Source organism: Austrofundulus limnaeus, unplaced genomic scaffold (genome assembly GCF_001266775.1).
Source record: "Austrofundulus limnaeus strain Quisiro unplaced genomic scaffold, Austrofundulus_limnaeus-1.0 Scaffold131, whole genome shotgun sequence".
Taxonomy (NCBI): domain Eukaryota; kingdom Metazoa; phylum Chordata; class Actinopteri; order Cyprinodontiformes; family Rivulidae; genus Austrofundulus; species Austrofundulus limnaeus.
This window is the reverse complement of record NW_013952533.1, coordinates 4,713-12,816: the sequence shown is the minus strand read 5'-3', so window position 1 is coordinate 12,816 and position 8,104 is coordinate 4,713. Positions and strand designations below refer to the sequence as shown.

The following is an 8,104-nucleotide window of genomic DNA, read 5'->3' as shown; positions in this document are numbered from 1 at the left end:
ATACACAGTCCTTATAAGGATAGAAATATAAACTTGTGTGTATGCGTGAGAAAGAGAGCAAAGTCGGATACTGCAGGGTGTTTGGTACTGGCTCATCTTTTTTTACTTGGGAAGACATTAAAATAGCTTAAGCATGACGTGTTTTACTGATAAATTCCTTTAGGCACAATTTACACACATTCCTTTTCCACAACATTATTGCTGGAAAATGTTTTTTTATGTCCCACCCAATAAATGAAGCAGACTTCTGCTTGTTTTTTACTGTACTTAACTTGAGCTCTGTGCGTCTGGTAAACAAACTTTAGGTGTATTTGCTCTTCTCCCAGATCTGCAGCAGTGTTACCGATGTGCCAGAAAGTGGGGAATTTGTAAGGTGTGTTTAATTGAGTTATTTTTCTGTAATTAAGAGGAAAGTGAAGTTGCTTTTCTGCTCTGTAAAAAACACTTAATTGAAAGACTATATGTAAGCAAGTTTGCATCACTGTGTGATGTCAGGGTATGAGTTTTGTTATTTGCAATGTTAACTGTACTTGAAGCGCGGCTGTGGGTCATCAATGGTTAGGGCTGGTATTCTCAAAATGAAGGTTGGAGGTTTGATTCCACCATCTTGCAGTCAAATATGTCTCTGGGAAAGACAGAACCTCTCATTGTCTTCAATGTGTGCCTCATCGATATATGAATGTGATCTAAAACAAGACTCTATAGAATGATTTATTCAGAACAGCTTCGTAGAGATGTGGTTCTGTATTTGTGTAGATGATTAATTAAAGGCACAGATTGTTTTGTAAAGCACTTTGAGCATCTTGGTTGGCTCAGTGCGATCTAAATACAGTTKATTTACTTGCTATATCTAAACGTATAATTAAAATGATATATATTTAAAAAACGAGTCAAACTGAGTAAAGCATGCGGTTCCTGTTGCTCTGCTTATGTYTGAGTATTGTGTAACATAATGAGAGCAGATATTTACTTCACTTCTTTTTCTGTCACATCATTTCCTTTTTTGTGTGGACGTGCGGTCGTTGTGTCAAAAAACACGTTGATCCTCATTTTGCCGCAGGTGTAATAGATAGAAGAAAGAATGATTGGTCAGTTGTGGTGTAAGAGTATGAGAGAGGGTGTGTTATGAAACACTATGCTGCCTCTGTCACTGCAGCAGTCCTGAAAAGGCTTCAGATCCATAAACAGAGGAGGAGGAGAGCTGAAMCGACAACAAAGGACAAAGTGGGCCTGGAGACTGAACTCCACAGAAACAACACTGGATCAAGGTCAACATTTTCTTTTCTGTCAGGATTAAGTGCCATCATTTCTCTTTTCATTATTTTTGCACATTTGAATCATCGTCAGGTCTTACTATTTGCTTCCAGATTTTTATATTTTTTAACTGAAAGTTGTGTTTCAACACACAAACACTACATGGCTTTCATCTGAAATGATTATAACTTTATAATTTCTCATCAAGACAGTGAGTGATATGCATTTGTTTAAGGAATGAACTTCAACTTTAATCATGAATTTGTTTTGAGTTTCATATTTCAGTTTCCAGCTTTTGTTTTATAAACGTAACTAATGTCCGTCCTTCAAATCGAGCTAAACSGTTGGGCTCAGGAATTTAGGCCCTTTTCTGTTCAGTGAGTGGAATGGTTCTCCTACACTCTGCTGACTTTCATCTGGAAATACAGGTTCCCCCATCGGGATGTCATTCTACAGAATGTCTGTTCAATACNATAAATAAATAAATAAATAAATAAATAAATAAATAAATAAATAAATGTGTTTGTTTTACAAATCTAAACTGAAACAAACAAAAGGTGCCATAATTAAAATTAACCTGAGAACAACTTGTGTTTCACTAACATACATTAAATGACTTTTTTTTACAAAAATACCAAAACAAATGATGACGTTTATTATGAAAAGTAGAGTAAACAAGATAGAAGTCGACACCAACTATCGCTGATGTCCCCCATTGTAGCCTTCATTATTCAAATTATTTCATAGGATGAAAGGACGGATGGATGGACGGAGAGCATTTCAGTCCCTGCCTCAGCAGTGGGGGACAAAAAGTGAAAACAACCCCTTTATTTTCAAAATGAAAGAAAAAGATACGTTGAAAAATCTGGAAAAATGTATTATGAATGAGGAGAAATGAAAGCCTGCTGAAGTTTGTTTACAAAGGCCAAACTGAAATGTTTAAAGTTAAAACAAACAGAACAAGTTGGAATAAGCAGAATGAAAGTTGAAACAGTGAAAACAGACACTAACGATCAAAACACAAGCTAAAACAAGCAGAACACAAGCTAAAACAAGCAGAAGAATAGTTAAAAGCTTAAGCAAGCTAATCAGTAACCAAAAGCTGAAATGAGTAAATTCAATCTAAAAAAGTGGCAAAGCGGTATCTAAGCTAAAATTAGCCAATCAGCTGTGAGATTAGGTAAATATCTAAAAGCATAAATTAGCCAAACAGTAGGCAAAAACTAAAATAAGCAGGTCTGAGTTCCTGGTCTGCAGGTTTCTGTTCCTGGTCTGGGTTTTGTCTCCTGAATGAATTTGTCTGTATATTTAGCAGCTCATTTGCCTGAATGTGGTTTACTCATTTGCTTAGTGAAGATATTCAAATCATTCCCTCTGGTCTCATCTCAGATTGAATATGGGATTGTGTTTTTATAATCTGCATGGCTGGAAAAGAAAGAGGAACACAGGCTTGTTTGAAGCTGACATAAAGGGCAAGTGTACTGCTTTTCTCAAACACAACAACAATCCATTCCAAAGGAATCACATTGCTCTCACAAGTCAGAAGCAAAGAGCAGCAAACGGTTCGGCATCAACAGCTTGAGCAACCAGTTTAAAGGGAAAATATGCAAAATCCYCATTTTTAGCTGTTAAATGCATTTTGTTGTCTCAAGGAGTGTAGAAACGTTAAATTTAGTCTTAGTATTGTGTAAATATATTCATTTATTGAGGGGGTCATATTATTCAACCTGTTCAATTTTCTTTATTTTCTATTTCATTTTCTTAACTATTATGTCAAATTATTTGTGACAAACTTGCCAAATAAGGTCTGGACTTACCAGCTACAATTTGTCTTAATTTTCCCTCTGGCACTGGGTCAGACTCTGGCTCCAGCATGTAAGGCTGGATGGCCAAGTCCTCCGTTGTTGACATGTTTGAATTAATTGGCCCCCATTGCCGAGGCAGGGGACTTTAAAATTCTCTCCATCCGTCTGTAACAAATTCAGACAACTGTAACTTTAACATAGAAAGGCTAAAATACACCAAACTTGGTAAGAGTCAGCCATGTTGGATGCCCAACCATACCATGTGGTCATATGACATCATSAAAGCCCTGACAACAGGAAGTGACTTTTTTTGGCTTGGATGGCTCCATCTCTGACCCTCTTGACCTAATAATCAGCAACAAATTGTGTCAGAACACAGATAAGAACTGGATCTCACTTGTTTCTAAGCACAAAGACTTTTAGTGAAAGACGCGGCAAAATCAGACATCCTGTCATTGACAAACATTTGGCTCTAAATTCCACATATTTCAGCCAATCTGAACCAAATTCACTGTAGTTGATCCAAGTCCACCCCACTACAGGAATGCAGTTCAATTTTTGGTGGACGTGGCCTTATTCCTCCACAGCTCCCCCTACAATTATTTTAAAAATCAGCCCCAAACCATGCTTAAACCTAGAATCATGAAATTTGGTCTCAGGACCTATAAAAGTCGCTTGGAGTCATGGTCCAACCCTCACTCACCTGCGCCAAATTTTGTGTGCACCATCAGGGAGACCTGCTCAACATGTTGGTGTAGCAGTTTGATGACATATTTTCAGCCCCGCCCACTCTGCACACAATTGGCTCTAAATCAGACATCTGCGCCAAATTTGGTATGCATCATCAAGGAGACCTGCTTAACATATTAATGTGTTAGTTTGATTATATCACATTAGCTCCARCCACTCAGCACATGATTGGCTATCAATCACACATAAATGATTCAATCTGAACCCATTTTCGTGTGCATCATCAGGGAGAACTGCTTAACACATTTGTATAGTAATTTGACAAGATCACTTTAGCACTTTCAGTATAAACAAACACGCCCATGAATTTCTGACCAGTTGCACAACAATTTCTTATGCAAGAGGGGGTTGCAAAGTTCTCTCTGTGAGTTGCGACAAGAAGGGGTGGAAGACTCAAAGCTGTGAACAAAATGACACAATTTTCGCCATGCAGCTGAGACAATGAGAACCAAACCGTTCAAATGGAGCTTGCAGTGGTCTTTAGTTGTAGACCTTGTAGGTGTTAGATCTTATGGCCAAACATTTCAAGATCACTATTGTTGGATGCCTATTTTCATACAATTTTAAGACACCAACACGGACGTTGGCCTTGCCCGTGGAGCTATGGATGTTGGCCCTGGATTGGGATCAGCCCTGCCCACTGAGCTATGGATGTTGGCCCTGGATTGGGATCAGCCCTGCCCACTGAGCTATGGATGTCAACCCTGCCTGCGGGAGCTTCAGCCATCGGCCTTGCCTGGTGGCCTTCGAATATTGGCTTGCAATGGAGAGAGCTGGAGTGGGGACCTGCTGTTGGGTCTAGTTGTCATCGAGCCAGGCCCGAGTGAGTCATGCCATGCAGTCAAGCAAGGGCTAAAGAGTTAGTTTCAGGAGAAAATAACTCTGTAGACAATGTGGAAGTAATTAAATAAAGGGTTAGTTTCAGGAGAAAATAACTCTGTAGACAATGTGGAAGTAATTAAATAAAGCACTGGACTTTATGAGTGCAAAACTGTCAAGAATGACATCACAGCAAAATCTTTTGATTGGTCTGGTTAAAGAAGTGAAGCAGTTGAAAGTTGCAATACGTGACAGAGATAAAGAGACTGGTAACTGAACTGGAACAAAAAAAATAGATGACCTGATAGATGATACAGATGATACAATAGATGATACACAAGATGAGAGGATTTGTTAATTACTCGACTTGAAGATGAACACTAGACCTACGCAAGAGTTGCAGCAAATGAAAACACCACAGAAGATGCTCCACAAGAAGAGCTGCAAACTCTGGAGCAACAAGTATTGACTTTTTTTTTTTACAAAAAAAACAAAAAAAACCCAAAACAAAACAAAAAAAAACAACAACATTGACATCAAACATGAGGACATTTTCATCTGTTACACCTTGCCTACTAAATCAGATAAATTTAAACCATCTGTAGTTATCAGATTCATTAGCAGGAAATCAAGAAATAATTTAGCAATGCAAGCAAGAAAACTGAAGGGAACAACTGTTTACATTAATGAACATTTAACTAAAAAAATGGAAACATTGCTTGTGAGTCGTGAGGCAAGGTTGTTGAAAAAATAGAAAAGAATAGTAGCAACTTTGACATGAAATGGAAACATTTGGATCAGAGTAAAGGAAGGGTCTCAGGCTAAAATAAAATAATTAAAGGATTTAGAATGCTTTAGATGAGTTCAGGAGGGGAAAAATTACAAAATTAAATGACTGAAACAACTTGATACAAAATGAATTAATAAAACATACAGATAAATGGATACATACATTAAAATATGACATCATATGAATACTCAGAATCTAAAATATGTATGATGTTATTGTTTTAATTTTTCCTGTTATTAATGACTGTGAATATTAAGATCAATTTAAAGATGTTAATAGGTGGTCTCTCTATTATTCACATTATTAACAGAAGTATAAATGCAAATTTATCTAAAATAACAYACTATTTAAAACTGTTAAACAGAACTTTTACTATAATAGCACTTTCAGACATGACTCATTGTTGAAAACATAAATAATATTCATATTGACGGGTATGAAATATGTCACATGAACAGAAGCAGTAAAAGGGGTGGTGGAGTTTCTCTATTTATTAATAAAAATATAAAATGTAAATTAAATAATAAAATGTCAATGATTGTGGATAATATTATGAAAATAATAACAACTGAAATAATAAGAATTCTAAAAACATAATAACTTGGAGCTATTGGAAAGGAGTTCTAACAAAACACTTTTTTGTGTGGAGACTTTAATAAAACAGACTCAAATAATATTAGTATATTTATAAATTCAATGTATAGTTTAAATCTTTATCCACTGATATCAAAACCTGCAAGAATCACAACTCATAGTGCTACAATAATTGATAACATTTTTACAAATATAACAAATGGAGAAGTGATAGGTGATATTTTAATGACTGACTTAAGTGATCACTTACAGTTTTTACAATTTATAAAAATGATCAACACAATACAAAAGTAGTTACAATCAAGAAAAAACATAATAAACATAAAAAGCATTGGATAAATTAAAAGATATTTAAACAAAACAAAACTGGCAGGTGTACTGTATGTTGATGATGTAAACAAGGCATATAATGTGTTTGACTATTTTAGGAGCTCTGTATGAAAAGAATTGTGTGCAAAAAATTATACAAAATATATAATATTGTTAACAAACCATGGATGACAAAAGGGTTGAGAAATGCTTGCAAAAAATTACTTGTATTCARGCTTCTTGAAATTGAGAACAAAAGAATCAGAAGAGAAATAGAAGAGGTACAAAAATAAGTTGGTATGGATTATAAAAATACATAAGGAATATTACCGTGATTTATTAAACTAAAGTAAAAGTGAAATGAGAGCAACATGGCGAGTAATGAATAGTGTTCTGGAAAAATCCTAAAGTAAAATCAGACGTTTCACAATATTTTATGAAGGATGACAATGATCATGATCAGAATGAAATGATAAATAGATTTAATCATTATTTTGTGAATGTTGGCCCAAGTCTTGCAGCTAAAATACCAAAAGTAGATAATACAGTTACGGGTTGTACCAACAGTATTTTCTTGATGGAACTAACAAAGAAGAAATACTGAGTATTGTAAAAAAATGTTGCAGACAAAAGTTCAAAAGATTGGGTGGATAWGGACATGATGTTTGTAAAGGATGTAATGAAATATGTTATTGAGCCTTTCCAAACAATATGAAGATAGCTAAGTTAAGTTCTCTTTATGGTGAGAAATGTGTGTTTAGCAATTACAGACCAATGTCCTTGTTACCATAGTTTTCAAAAAAAATTTAGAGAAATTATTTGTGACAAGATTGGATCAATTTATCGATAAAAAATATTCTAAGTAGAAGTCATTATAGATTTAGGGCAAATAATTCAACATCAATGGCTCTTATGGAATTCATAGAACAAATAACGACTGCTGTTGATCAAAAAACAGTTGAATTTGTTTGGTTAAATATATAGAGCAGGCGATCCAAATAGAATTCGTAAAAATACAAAATTGGTTTAAACTTAATAAACTTTTGTTAAATTTGGATAAAACTAATTATACGATATTCAGTAATAGAAAGAGAACTATTGATTTTCCATTTAGAGTCAAGGATGATGAGATTTGCAGAGTCAGTGAGGTGAAGTTTTTGGGAGTCATCAATAAAAAACTGACATGGAGACATAAGTTAAGAATGAAAATAGCCAAATCTATTGCAGGAATGTACAAAGTAAGGGAGTTATTTAATGATAAATTTCTGTTTATGTTACATAACGCAATGATTGTTCCACACTTGATCTACTGTATTGATGTTTGGGGAAAAGCATGTAAAACATTTACCAATCCTATTTGTTTTACAGAAAAGTGTTGTAAGAATTATTACTAGAAAACATCAGTCACCCATCAAATACATTATTTTATCAATTGAAGGTATTGATGTTCTATGATTTGGTTGAATATAGTATTTTTATCGGTTATGTATACGGCTCATAAAAATACATTACCATCCAACATGCAATTAAATTTTGTTAAAAGAGAGAGATGTTATTATCAAGGGGATAGCGATGTTTGTAAAACCTATATTTAGAACCAGTTTGAAGGAACAGAATACTTCAATCCAAGGAATACGTTTATGGATCAATCTGGAGAGTGAGGTTAAAATGTCAGATCAATCTTTATGTTTAAGAGAATGATCAAAATGGGTTTGTTGAAAAAATAAATTGCACAAATTAGTTAAATAAATAGTACAAATTGTTGCTCGAGCAGTTAAAATTA

The 8,104-nt window shown here is 34.6% G+C and overlaps 1 protein-coding gene across 1 annotated transcript in view; it reads left to right on the top strand.

Annotated features, from left to right (window-relative positions):
* Window positions 1-1,195: 1,195 nt before the first annotated feature.
* The window catches only part of LOC106522517 (arachidonate 5-lipoxygenase), a gene marked incomplete at its 3' end in the record, with an annotated part of 10,296 nt that continues 3,387 nt past the window's right edge, over window positions 1,196-8,104 (top strand). Inside the window, 1 exon segment of the mRNA XM_014015546.1 lies at window positions 1,196-1,268.